This window comes from Anabrus simplex, chromosome 2 (assembly GCF_040414725.1).
Source record: "Anabrus simplex isolate iqAnaSimp1 chromosome 2, ASM4041472v1, whole genome shotgun sequence".
Lineage (NCBI taxonomy): Eukaryota > Metazoa > Arthropoda > Insecta > Orthoptera > Tettigoniidae > Anabrus > Anabrus simplex.
Window position 1 is genome coordinate 1239118406 of NC_090266.1, and position 21743 is coordinate 1239140148.

General features: G+C 41.2%; 1 protein-coding gene across 2 annotated transcripts in view; it reads left to right on the top strand.

Annotated features, from left to right (window-relative positions):
• The window catches only part of chas (chascon), a 920317-nt gene that overhangs the window by 276877 nt on the left and 621697 nt on the right, over positions 1 to 21743 (top strand). The window lies entirely within an intron of this gene.

Genomic DNA, 21743 nt, shown 5'->3' on the forward strand with positions numbered 1-21743 from the left:
GACGGTAGGCGATTTGAGGGCTTCACCCTAAAACTGCAGTGTGGATTTTTGCGGTGGTGATGATTATTGTTGGGCGATAGTCAAGTAGTGTCAGACGTGCGTTGGAAGTCATTATTCCTTTTCTAAACTTCATTATGCATGCTGAGATCGTGTTTGAGTTGTGGATTGTTCGCAACGCGTTATTTATTTTCAAGTTCACGTTTTAGTAACAAGATAGGGACTTTGTTGCATTTCCTGACTTGCGTTAATTTTGTGGCAAGATTCGTTCATTGTGTGTTATCAGTTTCAACGAGGTTTACAGCTAAAATATCTAAGTGTGTTGGTAGTTACGATTTCGCCTGATATGCTGGAGGAAGCGTAAACGACCCAATTTCCGCTCGACAATAGATTTAGGACGTCACATGTTATTCTAGTAGTATATTGAACCCTTTAGGTCCATATTTAGGGATACCTACCTTCCTTACCTATCAGCAAAGTTCATGAGATCTGTCTCTTGGGTCGTATCGGGTTCTTCGTCACTTGCTGAGGTAAAGATAGGGTTCAGTAATGCTAATCTATCTACTTTGAATGAAAGGTCTGTTTCAAAGATTCCAATTTTATTCAGGAAATTCTGAAGCATTCTGATATATCAACGGTATTACTGGAATTACACGTGTCCACTGGACACCACAATCATTATATTACATATAAGGTTAGAACACTGGTGTGAGCCTTTGGCGTGTCCGCCTGATGGGCATTCTTACTAGAAACCATTGTCTAATTTTTTTATTAAAAAAAGGAAAGTCTGGAAATCCTTAAATTCGGCTTCCATGTGAGGCCACATGTACCATCATAGTGATTCGTTATGGTCCAGCCCTCGTAACACGAACTCTGGACTCTGGGTATAATTAAGGCTGTCCGATCGGTGTGTGCCACACAGTGGTCATACGACATGGACCCTTAATTGAATCGATGTGACCTGCGTCTATGTCATGGACCGATATCTAAACTTCTGAGTTACTTTAGAGTCATTGTGGATGATGACCGCAAGGAAAATGATGCTACAGTGGCATATGGCCCTAATCTAAGTCACTGAGGTTGATGACCCCTTGACCATCCAAGTTTCTAAGCTGAAGGCCAAACATAATTAAGTTACATCGGTTGATGACCAAAGTTTCCACTTTAATATCCCCAGCACATTCACTGCTCAAGCAATCAAAGTTAAATAATTACAACAATAGCAATGCCCACAAACTTTGTGGCAGTAAAATCCATTTCCTTCGGATATGTCCCCTTAATCGTTATTTTACCATTTAAATATTCCCCAGAAAACAAACTAAGATTTTCAGAATGCATCTCCAAGGTATTCGCTTGATTAAAGTTTTTTCAAAATGCGGTTTCACTGAATTTAATAATTAAATAAATTTAAATGATTTAATGAAATGTTAAAGAACAACAATTTCTATCTCCGCGGACTCTGGTTTCTTCACAAATTCCTACGCAGCTGTGATGTAAATTCAATCCTGTGATGTTTATCTGGCTGGAAAGAATTGTTACATAATTCATGTCCAGCGATATATCTTGTCTCTTGATCTCACACTTTAAATCTAATCTAATCCTAGCCATTATTCACACTTGGATATCCTAATAATTTACGTACAAACCAAAAGCAACTCGCCATATAATTACGATGCCATATCTCGTCATAACATTTTATAACGTTTGCGCACCCCTCACAGACAAACAATCATCACTACCACCGCTCTATATTTTGGACAACCCTGAATTTGGTTACTAGTACACTTTATACTCTAAGTTCGTGGTTTCAAATGTTCATTACGTCCCCATTTAAACAAATTCACAGTATCCAACAACTCGCACGTTATTCCCGGATGGACATTTCAACTAGATTCCATAATTATTTATCTCCGTCGCCACGAATGAAATCTCAATCCTACACGTAAACCACTACATGTCCCGTTACAACCCGTTTCCCTTTCGATTCGCTGGCGGTCTCAGCTACAAACGACCCTTCCCTGTCTGTCAATCTCGATAGGGAATATCTGTTCATCATGCCTGACTGACCTCAAAGAATGAAACGTTTAACTTCGCAAAAGACTAATTACAAAATACGATATTCCTGACCAATAAAATGCACATAGATTATACTTCAAGATGCCCACAATAATTATACGCGTCGCAAATTAATACCGCTATGGATTTCTATATATTTCTTTCCATTCCCAACATTATACAAATATTCCTCGGGCTTCCATGTCCCGGCTTCAATGACAGAACTCTAACCTGATTCACAAATCTCATTTCGACTCACACGACAACTAACCCCTGTTTCCCTATTCGCAACTACCATCGACAGAGAACTGGAATAAAATCCTTACTAGAATTCATGACGTCTAATACGCAAATGCATTAATGATGAACAGCTTCGCATAACCTGATATCGTATTTTTAATTACTTGATTTTCACGAAAAATGACTGAAACATTCTACTAGATCTTTTTATTGTCAGTCAGACAGAGTTTAAATGGGCCTCGAAAAATGTTTCTCTCCGTGACCAAATTCATCACACTAGATTCTCACCCGACAGCGCGCTTCCACTCGATTGAAAATGAGTAACCATGGATTTCTAAATTATTTACGTCAAAATTACAGACAGAAAAAATTTACGTCGAATGAACATCTTAATTTGACATCACAAAATATAGGCAGTACACACACACGGAAATGGCGATCTACATTGGACGTGATATCACTTCGAAACCCTATTCAATAACTTTTTACAACATTATACGGCACTCGCAAGACTTCAAAAATTTATCCAAGTGGAAAATAAAACAAATGACTCTTTTAGTCGTATTCTCACATTTACAAAACTTAATAGGGGTGACCACTGCGTCGTATATCCCCATTCAAATACACTTTTAGAGATAATGAAACAAGATATAACAGGTAAGAAGAAGGAAAGTCACATACCTTATGTAGTCATGCCAGTGTTCGTCATAGGGGTCACCTGCGACCCTGGCATTTTTATTTAGCCATTTTTACATTCGTGGCTTTACAGATCATGATTATATTTCTTCAGGCTTCCTGGAATAAAGCATATAAAAAAGAAATGCCCTTCACTTTTTTTTGGTCGCACACGATGGACTATAATTACTTCCGCACACGAATTACTTGATCACATGAGAATTTATTCAGTACTTTGACCGTCCTATCTGGTACAATTATTTCCACTCAATAAACTATCTCCACATGGAGTCAAGACCCCAGCCACAATGGCTAAAATCTGCGTTTGAACTTATTCTACTTTTGTTGTTTGATTTCACAGAGCAGCTCGACACTTTTTTCGTCCGCTTCGTACCATAAATGCCGGAGAAGGAGACTTCGCCATGGCGTCCCTTCATATTTATACCAGTTACCCCCTCTCTTCGGGCATCTCCCTTCGCCGCCAAGAAAATTTCTATAAATTTTCTGACTTAACTAAACTGTTATTATAAGAGTTTTGAAAGTGATTACATACTTGCTACATTTCTGGCGGTAGTGTTCATGGACATTTAAAATTTATACGGGTTCGATTTGTGGGATAATTGACCTCCTTTGATAGGCACTATATTTTTTGACTTGGCTTGGGGCACGCCACATACACGGGCTTTGAAATAGTTCACAAAACTGACTTAAGATTCCTCCGCCGTTGACACGTGCGGCTGACGTCACGTATCCCAGAGCGTGGGACCGAAGGTAATCACCCCCTCGTCACGTGTCAAATCCATGCTATCAGGAATCGAACTTCTAATTAAATTGTCAATTTATGCATAATGTTCTTGGGGCACAAAGGTCATGGGTTCAATATTGATGATGAGACGTCCTAGTTCACGCTCAACAATAGGGTTACGAAGGTATATGTACATATAGGTTAATGTTAGGGTGTGCAGACATTAGGTTGGCCCGACGATAGGTCTGGGATATCAGCTGTAAATACTCAAGTTTTAGATTAGATGTTTTTGCGAAGTGACTTGAGCGATGGTAGTGTCAGCAGTGGTGTATACAATGCGAAGAGTGTTAGCTCAGTAATTTGATGCCAAGCTTGCGTGCAGTCCCTTACCAGCTGGAAGGTGTTTACCTAAGATTATGGAATCACTAACGGCATATGCGGGCTGTTCAATATTGGGTATTGAGTTGATGGTGATTGAATATTTACTGCAGATCGCCATGCGTGTTTGAGTTCAATGAACTTCAGTTTTTTATTTTATTTTATTTTATTTTATGGACTTGAACGGTCTGTTGTGTTTGAATGAGAAGCCGTTGATAATACGAAATATACACATTCACATTAACATATCTACAGGCATTAGAAAAATTACATCTGCCTTTCTGGTCATAACAGAGCTGTGGAATATCGAGGGAGGGGAAGGAAAGGGAGGAGTTGTAGAAGACAGGTGGTCTAATGTTCTAAGGGGAAGGAGATTGCGGGCCAAGGGCTCTATTCCGGATCAGAATTCAGGACAGGTGTCTGTGCGAAATCGGTACGAGTCACTCCAGGTAGAACAACAGAGGGAAGATGAGGGACAGGGAACTGTTGCTGAGATGCGTGAAAGTAGGAGGAAGGGAAAAGGTAGGAAAGGGAAATGTAGAGTAGAGGATAGGAAAAGACAGGTGGAACAGGGTCATGGGAAGGAGAAAAGGGAGGAGGAAGTAGCTTCTGCAGCTATCAGGAAAGATAGGGCTGACCAGGAGGGGAGGGGATCAAATGAAGTGGGTAGGGTTGAGGCTCTGGTCATGGGGGATTCCATCGTTAGACACGTGGGGAAAGTGTGTGGAGGAAAGGGAACCAGGGTAGAATGTTATCCAGGAATCAGGTTGAGGCAGATGTTGAGGAAAGTAGAAGAGAGGGAGGAGGGGAAGGAGAAGGTGGTAGTGTTTCACGTTGGTACCAACAACGTAAGGCAAGCTGATATAAGTACCAACATAGTTGGAGATGTGTGGGATCTGGTAAATGCAGCACGGGTGAAGTTTAAGAAAGCGGAGATTGTTATTAGTGGAATACTGTGTAGAAGGGATACTGACTTGAGGGTGATTGGGGATTTAAATGAGACTATGGAGTGGGTATGTGGGAAACTGGGAGTGAAATTTCTAGATCCTAATGGGTGGGTAGGAGAAAGGGATCTGCGCTCGGATGGCCTTCATTTAAACCGCAGTGGTACGTATAAGTTAGGAAATTTGTTTGGAAGGGTAATAGGGAGGTACATTCAGGGAAACGGGATGGCCTAGAGAGCGGTGATAAGGGAACAGGGAACTGGAAATCAAGTAGGGATGACATAAAATTGTTAGTGTTGAACTGTAGAAGTATTGTAAAGAAAGGAATAGAATTAAGTAATTTAATAGATATATATTTACCAGATATTGTAATAGGAGTTGAATCATGGCTGAGAAATGATATAATGGATGCAGAAATTTTCTCACGGCACTGGAGTGTGTATCGTAGAGATAGGATAGGAAAGGTGGGAGGGGGAGTTTTCATTCTGGTGAAAGAAGAATTTGTAAGCTACGAAAAAGTTAAAGATGAGACACATGAAATTCTAGGTGTAAGGCTCATTTCTAAAGATAATAGGCAACTTGATATATTTGGAGTGTACAGATCGGGAAAGGGTAGCACTGACGCAGATTCGGAATTATTTGATAGGATAGTCAGCTATGTGGGAAACGACATGGAAAGAAATGTGATTGTAGCGGGAGATCTGAATTTGCCAGATGTCAATTGGGAAGGAAATGCGAACGACAGGAAGCATGACCAACAAATGGCAAATAAGTTAATATGGGAAGGACAGCTGATTCAGAAAGTGATGGAACCAACCAGAGGGAAAAATATTTTGGATGTGGTGCTGATAAAACCAGATGAGCTCTATAGGGAAACTGAAGTAATAGATGGTATTAGTGATCATGAAGCTGTTTTTGTGGTAGTTAAAAATAAATGTGATAGAAAGGAAGGTCTTAAAAGTAGGACTGTTAGGCAGTACCATATGGCTGATAAAGCAGGTATGAGGCAGTTTCTAAAAAGTAACTATGATCGGTGGAAAACGGTAAATAAAAATGTAAACAGACTCTGGGATGGGTTTAAAGAAATTGTTGAGGAATGCGAAAACAGGTTTGTACCTTTAAGGGTGGTAAGGAATGGTAAAGACCCACCTTATTATAATAGAGAAATAAAGAGACTAAGAAGGAGGTGCAGACTGGAAAGAAATAGAGTTAGAAATGGCTGTGGAAGTAAGGAGAAATTGAAGGAACTTACTAGAAAATTGAATCTAACAAAGAAGGCAGCTAAGGATAACACGATGGCAAGCATAATTGGCAGTCATACAAATTTTAGTGAAAAATGGAAGGGTATGTATAGGTATTTTAAAGCAGAAACAGGTTCCAAGAAGGACATTCCAGGAATAATTAATGAACAAGGGGAGTGTGTATGTGAGGATCTTCAAAAGGCAGAAGTATTCAGTCAGCAGTATGTAAAGATGGTTGGTTACAAGGATAATATCTAGACAGAGGAAGAGACTAAGGCCAAAGAAGTAATAAAATTTACGTATGATAACAATGACATTTACAATAAGATACAAAAGTTGAAAACTAGAAAAGCGGCTGGAATTGATCAGATTTCTGGGGATATACTAAAGACAATGGGTTGGGATATAGTACCATATCTGAAGTACTTATTAGTTAATTGTTTGGCTGAAGGAGCTATACCAGATGAATGGAGAGTTGCTATAGTAGCCCCTGTGTAGAAAGGAAAGGGTGATAGACATAAAGCTGAAAATTACAGGCCAGTAAGTTTGACATGCATTGTATGTAAGCTTTGGGAAGGCATTCTTTCTGATTATATTAGACATGTTTGTGAAATTAATAACTGGTTCGATAGAAGGCAATTCGGTTTTAGGAAAGGTTATTCCACTGAAGCTCAACTTGTAGGATTCCAGCAAGATATAGCAGATATCTTGGATTCTGGAGGTCAAATGGACTGTATCGCGATTGACATGTCTAAAGCATTTGATAGGGTGGATCATGGGAGACTACTGGCAAAAATGAGTGCAATTGGACTAGACAAAAGAGTGACTGAATGGGTTGCTATATTTCTAGAAAATAGATCTCAGAGAGTTAGAGTAGGTGAAGCTTTGTCTGACCCTGTAATAGTTGAGAGGGGAGTTCCTCAGGGCAGTGTTATCGGACCTTTATGTTTTCTTATATATATAAATGATATGAGTAAAGGAGTGGAATCGGAGGTAAGGCTTTTTGCGGATGATGTTATTCTCTATAGAGTGATAAATAAGTTACAAGATTGTGAGCAACTGCAACGTGACCTCGAAAATATTGTGAGATGGACAGCAGGCAATGGTATGTTGATAAACGGGGCTAAAAGTCAGGTTGTGAGTTTTACAAATAGGAAAAATTCCTCTCAGTTTTAATTACTGCGTTGATGGGCTGAAAGTTCCTTTTGGGGATCATTGTAAGTATTTAGGTGTTAATATAAGGAAAGATCTTCACTGGGGTAATCACATAAATGGGATTGTAAATAAAGGGTACCGATCTCTGCACATGGTTATGAGGGTGTTTAGGGGTTGTAGTAAGGATGTAAAGGAGAGTGCATATAAGTCTCTGGTAAGACCCCAACTAGAGTATGGTTCCAGTGTATGGGACCCTCACCAGGATTACCTGATTCAAGAACTGGAAAAAATCCAAAGAAAAGCAGCTCGATTTGTTCTGGGTGATTTCCGACAAAAGAGTAGCGTTACAAAAATGTTGCAATGTTTGGGTTGGGAAGAATTGAGAGAAAGAAGAAGAGCTGCTCGACTAAGTGGTATGTTCCGAGCTGTCAGCGGAGAGATGGCGTGGAATGACATTAGTAGACGAATAAGTTTGAATGGCGTCTATAAAAGTAGGAAAGATCACAATATGAAGATAAAGTTGGAATTCAAGAGGACAAACTGGGGCAAATATTCATTTATAGGAAGGGGAGTTAGGGATTGGAATAACTTACCAAGGGAGATGTTCAATAAATTTCCAATTTCTTTGAAATCATTTCGGAAAAGGCTAGGAAAGTAACAGATAGGGAATCTGCCACCTGGGCGACTGCCCTAAATGCAGATCAATATTGATTGATTGATTGACGCAATGACAAACATGCTGTAAGAAAGTTGGTTATCCTGGTGTCGCTACGGTAGCTCGCAGAGTCGTCCTACTAGCTTGTGATTGGCAGAGTTCGAAACAAAGATTGCGGCGGCGGTTCCTCCAGCAACAGCAACATCGTTCAAATTCAAAAAGGTCGTTGTAAGAATCTATGTGCTGGCTGGTCCCTTGTATTTGCGCGGTCCGTAATCCAGAAGTCTTCCAACCGACTCCCACACAAAGCCATGTTGCTCATTATGTATATGAAGTATATGACGATATGGTTCACCGGCATTTGCCTGGAGGAGAAGTGGGAAACTACGGAAAACCACTTCCGGGTGGCTGAGGAGGGAATCGAACCCCCTCTACTCAACTGACCTCCCAAGGCTGAGCGGATCCCGTTCCAGCCCTCGTACCACTTTTCAAATTTCATGGCAGAGCCGGGAATCAAACCCGGGCCTCCGAGGGTGGCAGCTAATCATACTAACCACTACACCACAGAGGCGGACTACATTTTTACTCATTTATGGAAAATGCCAATCGAAGTTGAATTTGATTTCTGTTTAATGCAAACCGAGCTCGATAGCTGCAGTCGCTTAAGTGCGGCCAATATCCAGTATTCTGGAGATAATGGGTTCGAACCCCGCTGTCGGCAGCCCTGAAGATGGTTTTCCGTGTTTTCTCACACCAGGCAAATGCTGAGGCTGTATCTCAATTAAGGCCAATGCCTCTTCCTTCCCACTCCCAGCCCTTTCCCATAAGACCTATCTGTGTCGGTGCGACGTAAAGCAACAAAGTTTAATGTAAGATATTTAAATAACTCTGACAGATAGTAGTGCTGGATGCCATTTCGATCAGACTTATGTTTTGAAAAGTTTCTCGAAGCAGCATGTGCTGTGGTTTGATTTATATTATCTTCTATCGTCACCTGAATGCAAACAAACTTCAATGTCTAGTACTTAGATACATAACACAGCTTCTTCATAAGTAAATTAAGCTGAGAAACTGCTACAGCTATATTGCCACATCTTTTTAACAAGGAAACTTGAAAATAATAATAATAATAATAATAATAATAATAATAATAATAATAATAATAATAATAATAATAATAATAACAATAATAATAATAATAATATAATAATAATATTTGTTCTTACTTCCCACTAATGATGCTTTTTTTTTGGCTTTCGGAGACGCGGAGGTGCCGTAATTTAGTTCAACAGAAGTCCTTTTAAGTGCCAGCAAATCTACCGACACGAGGCTAACGTATTTGAAGATTTCAAGTACCATCGGACTGAGCCAGGATCGAGCCTATCAAGTTGGGGTCAGAAGGCCAGCGGCTCAACCGTCTGAGCCACTCAGCCCGGCAAACTTTAAAGTAGACAACTGCTTTCTTTTATGTAGATTCTTATGAACAATAAAGAATGAAACTATACATGATTGTTGCCATGCGCGACACCATTGCTCGCCCTGCCATGCTGCTTCCACACGACTGTGGTTTCTGGTGGTCGTCAGACTGGTGTCCGGACATTTGCGGTCACTGAGATAAACTTGTGCCCACTCACAGAAATTTTCCAGTTGTCACAGGACGTATGCGGTCACTGCAGCAGGGGGTGGGCCTCATTAGCCCTGCTAACCTGCCTGAGCTCCTGCTCGCTCCTTGCAGATCAAAGTTCTTCTCTCACGGGTATTATTTAAAGACTGATACCTTCTGGCACAAACGCAATTATATATCGACATTTTCTGGTGTAAGTATTTACTTTTGTGTGCTGTAATGGATTTGACAATTACTAATAAGGCAAATGGTCATATGTACAGAGAGTATAGGGAAAGTCAACACGAAATTGTCACCTGGGTGTGTCTGAAGGAAGAGAACAAGTCATGTGATGTGTTGGTAACATACAATTCTGTAGAATTTATTCTATTCTATTTACTATCCGGCCTCTCTTGGTCAAATCTTGTTCTCTTCCGATCCCCAAAGTACGATGTTTACCAAGCCCAGGCAGTCTTACATTTTCACGACCTTCGTGGCCTTTTCCTTGTTTTTCGCTAAAAGAGAGTCGGACTTTTTTTCTGGTTAGTTTTAAGGTGGGATGTTGGCACCGTTCTGCTTTCTCACAAAAACAGTAATCACCACCACCATGAAAAGTTCCCATGGCTACCATGATATAAACAGTTACACAGATATACAAGCTCATATATTTTATATTTAAACTCTAATACACCACAAAGTGAATTTTTATATACAAGAATCAGAGGCAAATTAAAAAAATAAGTTTCCTATTGCCCCCTTCTTACCGGGCATAGCTCAGCCGGAGAACGAGAATCCCGAGGGTGGACCGTTCGTTTTCTGGCTTTACTTAATTTTGAAGGCAGGGAAAGATATAAGGACTAGCGACAATAACACACAAATATAAAACAACAGGTTTTGACATTTATTGTGAACTAACACATTTAACAACAATAAAATTTGACTAATATTCTTGATAAAATAAAATTAATTCTTCTCTGCCAGTTCCTTTTTTGTCTGCACCAAGCCACCCTTAATGTTGGTTGACATTATTCTGTAAAAATATACACCTGGATTAGCCTACTTCTGGCTTAACGAAATTATAACAAAATGAAAATTATTTTGTAGGAGGACCTCCTTTCAATAATCAATTAATTTTAAGAAATTAAATGAAAATGAAATTAATCTGATTTCCTTTCTCTTGAATATTAAATAACCATATTCATTCATCTCAATATTTGTTTAACTAAATTATTCCTTAGTTAGGATGTCGAATAAAGTGTCATTTCAATTAAAATTGAAAATTAATCAAATCAAAATTTTCATCAAAATATTATTCAAAAATATGTCTCCCTTGTACTTATATTCCTTTGCACTATTATGTTCGTACAATAATTATTTTTCTCAACCTTTCTCTAATATTTCGTCTAACAAACGAAAAAGTTACTTTTTAATATTTTATCTGACAAATATAAGTTACTTTTTAATATTTGACACTTTCTGATGAATTTCTAACATTGTCGGCTCTACAAATTTAAATGGTGAACCGAGTCCACGGAAATGATCCTTCCTTATTCATTACCGCGTGATACTCCAAACTTTGTTCTACTTAAATAACCAATGGAATTCCTTAAAGATGTAAGTGCAAAAATTTTATGCCATCATAAAGAACGACGCTGATAATCAAGATTCAACGTAGCGTACATGTGGTCTGGCCACAATCATGGTCAAAGAAATATATTAAAATACTCTGAAATAATACCATTCACACACATAACATTCACAGTAGGGCACACGAGAATTATTTACACTATTTACAACGAATTCTAGCCTTTGAATATTAATTTCTGATTTTACTCCTAAATGTTGGAAATCTCTCGATGACGGTATCGGACAAAGAAAAATTATTTTACGTCCCTCAGAAATGTGATGAAGTCTAGGTAATCACTTAACAAAGAAGTGAAATTAATGACGTTGTTCATGGTAATATCGGCGGTTGATGCCTGAAGAAATTGTCGACTACAAAAATGCACATAGAACAGGTCAAATACAAGCTTTCGCCTTAATGGTTCATGAGTCACGACATTATTATTACTCAACAATACATCTACCGATTAACACGTGCTCCCCATGAAGAAATTACGTTCCACAAACGTATTCTCCAAATAAGACTCAATAAATGGATTCTCAAATCACAAACATACAGTAATAATCCATCCACAAGTCAATAAACTATCATAAATGATCCGACGAGAATCTGCCATATTCCAGACTCATATTTACCCTAATTGGGCACACATTAACAATACACACACATAATCAAGCAATATTTAAACTCATGACCGTTAATTATTTATTTAACCCGAGATGAAAATTCATTATTATTATTATTATTATTATTATTATTATTATTATTATTATTATTATTATTATTATTATTATTATTATTATTAGATGTGCGAGATCAAAATTCATGAAATGGGGAATCGACAAACTGTCAGAAGACACTAACACGCCTAAAATCACACATGAAGAAATTTTACATAGAAATCCGGCGTAACACAACATGCCGAAAGTCTGTCCCACACGACTTCAAAAGAAAATATTTTCAAAAATTAAATTGTTAATTATCGCTGAGGACAATAATTTTTAAACACTCTCGACTATTAAATGGGACAGCTAGAATAATCCTAGAAGACATTCACACATTCTAGCTAAACTAATAGAGATCAAAAATCATACACACATGAATGACAAAAACTACCATCTCCCATCGGAAAGAAGAGTGAAAATATTCAAATCTACTGCAAGACTAGAAGAAATATTACCACTAATGAATAGGAAAGCATTATTTCTACAGAGATGAACAGATAAACATTATTAAAGGGTACTCAAATTCATGATGTAGCTGGATCTTCAGCTCTGCCCCGGGGTCGCTATCTCCCCATGGCGAAGATTGCCTACATTTTTAGTAGACCATCGTATTCCAAATGAAGTAGTTGCAGGCTTCTTCTTCATAACACGACAGCACGTGGCGGTGTCTTCTCTCTTCACGTTGAGTAGAGGCTCAAACTAACAAACAGTTCTAAAATATGCTCCACACACACACACGCGATGGAATTAATTATGAAAAATACGTAACTTGTAACGAAAGAGATCTGCTAAGCTCGTAGATTCAATTACTAATGATTTAATAAATAAACATCTTGAAGTGGACAGAAGAAGTTCCAGCACGCAGCAGAGTAGCGCAGAGCAGAGTGGAGCAGCGTAGAGAGCGTTTTTCCCGGAAACACGGGTTTTATGCATATCCAGGGAAAGGGGTGTGTCACTATAATCGTCCGTAATTGGTTGACGTCTGGCGTTCATTTCTAGAAATTACTTCCGCTTGAGACTCACATGTACAGACCGCATGTGTCTTGGTGACCTTGGCTCACTCCCTTACTGTGTCACGTGGCCAGCTGATCGCCCGCAGGGAAAAATCAATCCATTTCCCCCTTGGAAATACCGGTTCTCGACCTGCTGGGAGCTGTTTCTGTTATCCCTTTGTTGCCTGAATAGTGAAAAATAATAAGTATACTTGATTTTTTCACCTCATTCTAATGGAATATGTTCAAATAGTAAATGCTAATATTTTCAAATCATAATTTTAATTTTTGGTAAGTTTTTGGGGCCTGGTACTTTTAAGTACCGTCAGGCATATAGGAGGCTTCATATTTGGGTAGATAAGAATGTTCACATTTTGGAATTATATAACATTTGTTGTCTCGAAATATTAGTAGAACATGTTTTTCATACCTAAAACTATTACAAAAATGTAAAAGCAAAATTTAAAGCAAATATGTGTAATAAGAGTGAAGTTTCGTACTATTATTGTTCATATGTAGAACATCTTGCATACATCCTATACAGCTGACACATTATGATACTCTGCAAAGCAGTTTTTTTTTCATTGCAGCAAAGAAAAAAACTACATGTAGTAAACTTGGAATGTGGTCTTGACTGCACCTTCTTTCTCGAACACACCTCACATCGACCACGGTTTTTTACAAAAACAACAAAATGATTTCCACGATTACTTAGTCTGACATCACTGGGCACAGAATATTCTGTTTTCCTCCTTTTTGGTAGACAAGTTTGCTCTGGTGACTTTGGTGACCTCATATCACGTGAAAGTTTTCCTGGAAGAGGAATTTCTTTCTGGTTCATCAGTCCTAGGACCACATTACGCCAGAATGCCATTAGAGGGACTTTTTCATGCACATTACAGTATATGATGTAGGCACTGACAAATGCTATCTCAATCATTCCCCAAAATAATCTCTGCCACCATTTATGGATCGACGGTCTAAACCAAATACGCCTCGAAGTCTGTCAGCATGGTCCACTCCACCCATGTGTGCATTGTAGTCTTGCACAACAACCGGGCAATCAACAGTAACATTACTTCCATCCTTCTGTTTCCTAGAAACAGTTGTGGCTTCTGTTCCATGGAAATTAGATGCTAAGCACACACCTTTACTGTCTTTCCATAGAGAAACACTGATGTCCATCGAAGGAAAGCATTACTTTCGGTTTTGGATATGACTAACATGAGACCCTCCATATGGCCTGACGGTACTTCTAAGTACCTCACCATTTACTAGCTATATATCCACACCAATTGCAAATTTCATCAATTTGAGTATTTTATTGTATTACAGAAGCATACTTACATGTACTAAGATCACTCGCAGGTCGAATGTAACAATAGGAGCTAAGAAATAATCAATCAAAATGTCCTTTCTTTACAGTGGTAACATTATGACTACACTCCTAAGAATAAAACGATCTCCCGCGTTTGTCATCAATACCAACCTCAAAAATGAAATATCTCTGTTTCAAGAATTAGTTACTTGAAAGAACATGAGGAAAATACAAGGGTAGGATTTACTGAATAATTCCAAAGCCATGAAATATGAGATGGTACTTTAACGTACCGTCAGGCAACAAAGGGTTATACAAGGCTGGGGAATATCGTCCACTCTGATGAATTAAAGTCTTACACAGGCAAATATAATAAATGTTTATTGTCGGCCAAATTTGAAGTGGACACTATTTATTTATCGTGGAATAATTGAAGGTAGGCCAAGGTAAAAGACACTGTTTTATTCTGCACCAGTCCTTCATTTCTGAAAAAACAATTTATTTATTTATTTATTTATTTATTTATTTATTTATTTATTTATTTATTTATTTATTTATTTATTTATTTATTTATTTATTTATTTATTTATTTATTTATTTATTTATTTATTTCTGGTATTCTAACGTCGCGCTAATATACTTTTGGAGAAAATGGGATGGGAAGGAATTAGAAATGCGCACTCAATGGCTCACCCGGTTGAGCCGCTGGCCTTCTGGCCTCAACTTGGCAGGTTCGATTCTGCCAACACACGCTCCCAACTTGTGAGCCCCCGGAGGCCCAATTAATTGCCTCTTACAACAGGCAGGGATATCTTGGAGGTATACTTCGTCTGCGTCCCCACAAGGGGTCGACAGTAAATTATATGTTATACAATGTTGATTCCCATCATACTTTATCCAGGCATTGGACTGGCATAATGACTGTATTAAGATAATTTTGGCGTGTTTAAAATCAGCTGTAACTAAGCTTTGTCAACTATTTTTGCCGGCTTTAGGCAAGCGTCGTTATAATTTTGCTCCTTTGTACATAACTATTTGCATTAGCAATGCCTGAAGCAGCAAGAAGATTACACTAGTTTTCCTATGTAAGAAACTGCCTTTAAGCAGAACCTGATAGTAGATACTTTTCAGGAGGTTCGGCGGTCTCCACCTCCACACCCTCCGCAGAGGCCTCCTCCACATTGACTGCGCTGGGGTTCGATTGTCTCCACCTCCACAGGCCATCCGCAGAGGCCTCCTTCACATTGACTGCGCTGGTGAAGACTGCATGCTTAACTTCCGCCATCTTGGAGGGGCTTAACCTTAATTTTTACGCGTAAGAGAGTAAGTATAAACTCATGGAGGGGCCTAACCTCAGTTTTACGACGATATGCCCTTCCTGACGCATAAGAGAGCGAGCTTCACATAACAGACGCTATATTGGAAGGGCTTAGCCTAACTTTTTACGCGCAAGACAGCAAGCCTAACCTGAGAGCCGCTATCTTGGAGGGCCTAACCTCAGTTTTACGGCCGGATGCCCTTCCCGATGCCATCTTGAGTAGGAGGGCAATGGTATTCTCAAGACGTTTTTTGAGTAGTAGGGCAATGGAGATTAGCATAAGAGAGCACACCTAACCGCATGGAGGAGCCTAACCTCAGTTTTACGGACAGATGCTCTTCCCGGCGCCAATTGTACAAGATAGCGTCTATACACAGCTCCTTATGAGACGGCTTAAGGGCACTTGCGCAAAATGGCGGCTATCTAATTGCACAAGATGGCTGCTATATATTGGCTCTTATGAGACTCCCTACGGACGCTTGCGCAAGATGGCGGCTATCTAATGCTACAAGAAGGGGCCATACACAACTCCTTACGAGACGGCTTAAGGGCGCTTGCGCGAGATGGTGGCTATCTAATTGCACAAGATGGCTGCTATACATCGGCTCTCATGAGACGCCCTAGCGACGCTTGCGCAAGAAGGCAGCTATACACAGCTCCTTATGAGACGATCTAAGGGCGCTTGCGCAAGATGGCAGCTATCTAATTGCACAAGATGTTGCTATACATAGGCTCTTATGAGACGCCCTAGGGACGCTTGCGCAAGATGGCGGCTATCCAATTCTACAAGATGGGGCTATACACAGCTCATTATGAGACGACCTAGGGGTGCTTGTGCAAGATGGCTGTTATACATAGGCTCTTATGAGACGCCGTAGGGACGCTTGCGCAAGATGGCGGCTATACACGGCTTCTTATGAAGAATGATGACGGCTATGGGCGCATGAGCGTGAAGGCTGCTATACATAAGCTCAGAGCATCGTGCTGCCATCTTTACAGCAGTAAACCTCACGGCTACTACCTTTGGTATGTGGTGGCGGGCAATTTGAAATTTCACGTGCTATTGTTTGTAAACAAAGCAACATGCATTTTGACAGCTGACAAACTGGCAGCAGCCATCTTTAATCAACAGAGCATCGTGCCGCCATCTTTATAACAGTAAACCTCACGGCTACTACCTTAGGCATGTGGTGGCGGGCAATTTGAAATTTCACGTGCTATTGTTTGTAAACAAAGCAACATGCATTTTGACAGCTGACAAACTGGCAGCAGCCATCTTTAATCAACAGAGCATCGTGCTGCCATCTTTATAACAGTAAACCTCACGGCTACTACCTTAGGCATGTGGTGGCGGGCAAATTGAAATTCCACGTGTTCTTGTTTGTAAACAAAGCCACATGCTCTTTGACAGCTGGCAGGCTGACAGCAGCCATCTTTAATCAACAGAGCATCGTGCTGCCATCCTTAGCTACTACCCTAATTACGTGGTGGCGATCCATTTGAAATTCCACGTGTTCTTCAAAGCCACGTGCTTTTTGACATCTGACAAGCTGACAGCAGCCATCTTTAATCAACAGAGCACCGTGCCGCCAATTTGACCGCACTAAACCTCACGGCTACTACCTTAGGCACGTGGTGGCGGGAAATTTGAAATTCCAAGTGCTTTTTTGACACCTGTCAGCGACCGTCTTTAAACAACAAAACTTTAGTTCTGGCAGGCGCTAAATCCACATGCCTGCAACCTAAGGCATGTAGAGGTGGGTAATTTGAAAAATTCCACGTGCTTTTTGACAGCTGTCAGCCGCTATCTTTAACTACATGCACATTGCTTACTGCTATCTTGAAAGAAGTAAACTTTATAGCGCGGAATTTAAATTGATCTTAACGGGACTTAACCACGCCACAAGCTTAAACAAGAGAGCATCGTGCTGCCATCATGACGGGGCTAAATCCTCGTGGATGCCACCTTAGGCACGTTGTGGAGGGCAATATGAAATTCCACGAACCCTTTAAAGCCAAGTGCTTATGAAGAAAGCAAGCTTTGAGGTTACTGAACAAGATGGCGGTTATACATAGGCTGTTATAACCTCCTCCTCCTCCTCTGTCAAGGCATAGCTTTATGTCTCTATCAAACAAGTGTGAACATGCATTGTACTGCGCAAGATGGCAGCTATACCCAGGCTTTTATAAAGAAAGCTAGCTTAGAGGCTATTGCACAAGATGTCGGCTATACATAGGATTTTACTACCTCCTCCTCCTCCGCCCAGGCATATCTCTATCGAAGGAGTTTAAACAAGCATTACTATAACGACGCGAACTTATGCTTAAGGCCGGAGTGAGCACGTGTATTATTCTGTTTTTTAACCTGCAGCGATGGCGTCATCATAGTTGTATATGTTTAGACTTGATCGTTTTCTCAAGCCGTTATAGATATAATGAGTAGGTGTAAGGAGGCAAAGGAATGCAATAAGTACAACATTTTGAATGCAATAAAATATTTATTTACAATGTACTACAACAGTTTTCGTTTTGCTGCTGCCAAGGTTAGTATGCTTCTTAGCAGCTTTCTGCGAAGAGGTAGCATGCATCCGAAATTGTAATGCCACCTGCAACATTGAAATAAAAGAAAAATTTAGAAATATATTATACTAAGTATGTTATGCTTTACAAAGAAGATAATGCACTCCTTACCTTGTTGTTAATCATGTGGTTTGGTCCTTTACTGAATCATCATCATCATCATGTACTAGGAAAAGTTCATCTGTACACTGTGTGCAGTGTTCAGTCCTCGGATTTGGTCCATCCCAATCATCGTCACCATTTTTCCCTCGATGCTTGTAACAACGTTGACAGATTCTTCATAAAGCTACATCGATTGACATCTTACTATGGAGAGGAATGATGTCTCAAAAATTATTTACGAAAGGAGCACTGTACGTAGATAAAAATCCTGGTGGTAAACATTGAATCAGATGTTTCGGCATCTGAGATAAGGTTGAATGTATATAGAATATTTTAATATACTTACTTACTCGTGTGAGATGAATAAGATGTTGCGTATGAGCATGCGAACAGCATGCACATTGACAGTTTTGTTTGTTGTACTCTGTCTGTGTGATGTAAAGGGCACACTAAATTATAGATTGATGATAAACATATGAAAATAAGACCAGAATTGTAAAACATTCACAATAATCAAAGACCAATACTGCAGGCAGTTATAAAGGAGAAAGTAATATATTTAAACAGCTGGTCTGACTAATGTGGTAGCATAAACAAACCAAAGTGTCTCGAGATGTGGCACGCAGTGGAAAAGATTGTTGTCCTTCACAAAATGTAAGAGTGTTTCGCATTAAACAAAGTTCACATTTTAAATACAAAGTGAAAGCAAGTAGGCAGAGTGCACGAGGAAGCTTATAGCTGAGTCCATTTCCAAAGATGTCTGCAGTAAGTACAACTGGGAAAAGATCATGGGAACGAGTGAAACCGTAATCAGGGGAAAAGAAGCAAACGCCTTTTCATAATAAACATGTATTACAATGAGAACCAAATTGATTACAAGAAAAAAGTAGAACAATTAATTGAAGTGAATGGCAATATTTAAGAGCAGATAATCGAACTATGAAAGGGGAGCACCGTAAAATAGGGGAATAAATACAGATTATCAATCCTAAGTAGCTCGACTCAAGACAAGGGATCAAAACACCTAAAAGATTGACAAGAATTTGACAAGGAATATCCTAGCGATACGTTACCAGAATTTATCTGGTTTTTAAAAAATTTAAAAGATATTAAGGCCACTGTACAATTTCAATAAAGAAAAAGAAAACCCCCAGGATAGGATGGAAGGAAAAGAGCAGATGACGGGAGGAAAGAATAGAAAAAACCTGGGGCTGGCAAAAGGGATAAGAAAGATAGAACCTGCAAATGTATATTATAGAGTCATGAGCTCACACGGAAACTAGGCATTAATAACAGACTCTAAAAGCCACAAATAGTACAGTAGTTTTCTTGCGTCTGTTCACAGAGGTTTATGTCCATCAGTTCAATTCACTGTTATTCACTTACAACTGGGGAATGAAATTTAGAAAACCCCATGTATAATGTTGCGACGAAACACGAAAGTCTACAGCTCTGACTTGCAATGATAGCAAGCATAAACTCACTTTTCGAGCCAGTATGGCATATTGAAAAAGGAAGAACAGTTTAGAGAGCAGGAAGTGAAGATAAATATAAAGTCGCTCACCCAGCCAGCGGTCTTGAGTATGGATCTTGAACAGCAGACAACATAAACATTGCATACGGACCAGCCGTGAATGCAAATAAAAGAAGTCCTCCCTCCACACAGTTCATTCGCTAAGTCGGACTCGCCGATTGATTTTTTTTTTACGGGGGGCCCCCGTAGCCCGCTCCTCCGCCGTGACCATCGACTCAATCTACATGGCCTCCGACATGCTATTAATTTCTAAGAAGAAAGAGGTAGCAGGGAAGAGTGGGAAAGTGATACAAGGAGTATCTGCTGGTTTCCGAGTTAGACTCGCTACCACGGCAAGAGTTTGTATTGGTAAGGTAGTGTTGAGGTGTAGTATTGAAGGGTCAGGGAAAAACCACATAGGCAGAAAAAGCCTACATGTAAAACCTGACATTTTGTGATAGCACATGCAAGGATGTGGACTGGGAAAAGTCCAGTGGTAGTGTTAGTTGAGAAGAGGTATCATGCACCAGCTAGCCATGAACCATAGTCTCGCCGTTCCATCTGCCAGGGGATCAGTCCGTCTGGGCACTGCCGTGACTAGCGCGGGCCTTGCCGGCTGCGGAGCCATGCGTCGAGTACCACAAGGGCCTGCCGCACCGCACCACCTCCTTGGGGTCCCTCGTACCCAGTCTCCGATCCCGGAGAATGAGGCCAAGCCCGCCGAGGTGGGGGCCTCCTGGAAGGGGGTGGGTCATGACGACGGGCCTCCTTCCTCTCTGCCCGCGCCATGGCCCGGTGGTCTGGGCAACAGCGATTGGAGGCCGGGTGGCCCCCCGCGCAGTTGGCCCAAACCGCCGCCTCCTTAAGTGTCGCGCAGGCCGTGTAGTGGTGATCACCTCCACAACGGTTGCACTTCACTTGGAGCCCACAGCTCTCCTGCCGGTGGCCCCACCTCAGACAGCGGAAACACTGCAAGAGCTGCTGAGGGGGACGTTTCCATCTCACCTGGCTGCCGCTACCCGCTGAGGTCCTCTCCTGATTTGTTACTCGGCAGACTGCTGTCCTGGGAGCAGTCCTGGGTTGCGGCTGGGCGGCCCTCTCCTGGTGGGCCGGCGTCGCCTTCTGCTTCGTGGTCCGGCGTCGTCTTCTTCTTCTTTCCAGGGGTTGCTTCTCGGCAGGTGAAGAGGCCTCGTCCTGGTGGCCCTCCTCCCGGCCTGATGACCCCGGGGTAGCTGGTGGCTCCGCTGCGTCGCCGTCATCTTCCATCTCCTGGTTGGCGGCGGCGGCGTCGGTCGGTGCTAACACTCGACTGCGTTCCCTGTCCTGAGGGGCGCATATCGAGGTCTGTAGCTCGACAGACATGCTGACAGGCTGGGCCTGGGCAGCAGTCTCAGAACGCCAGGGGGCGTCCTTCTCCACTGCTGTGCTGCTGTCCACCATCACGGGCGCGTTCCTGGCTTGCGCCCGGGTAACAGGCCCTTCCTGGTAGGCCTGCGTCTGCGACCACTTCGCCTTGGTAGGTGGTCGACGATCCTGGTTGGCGGCCTTGTTGGTCTGCGTGTACTTCGTAGAGTACAGCCCTCCAACTGGGGTCGCGCCGTCGCGGCGCTCGGGAGCGCCGCCGTCGTACTCGGTCCTCGGCTCCGCCCAGGCAGGGACCATATGGCCTATGATCTGCAGGATTGGCTCCCCGATGGACTCCGCGACCGCGTTGAGGTGGTCGAATACTCTCAGCGTCCCCTGGTAGTTGTCCTCCCCCCACCGGTTGAACACCACCAGCCCCGGGCGTTCATAGTGGGGGGCTTCCATCGTGTAGAGCGCGTCTTGTAGTTTCTCGAAGGCTGCCTCGTAGTCGTGGCCGACCAGTCTCACTGGTAGGGTCG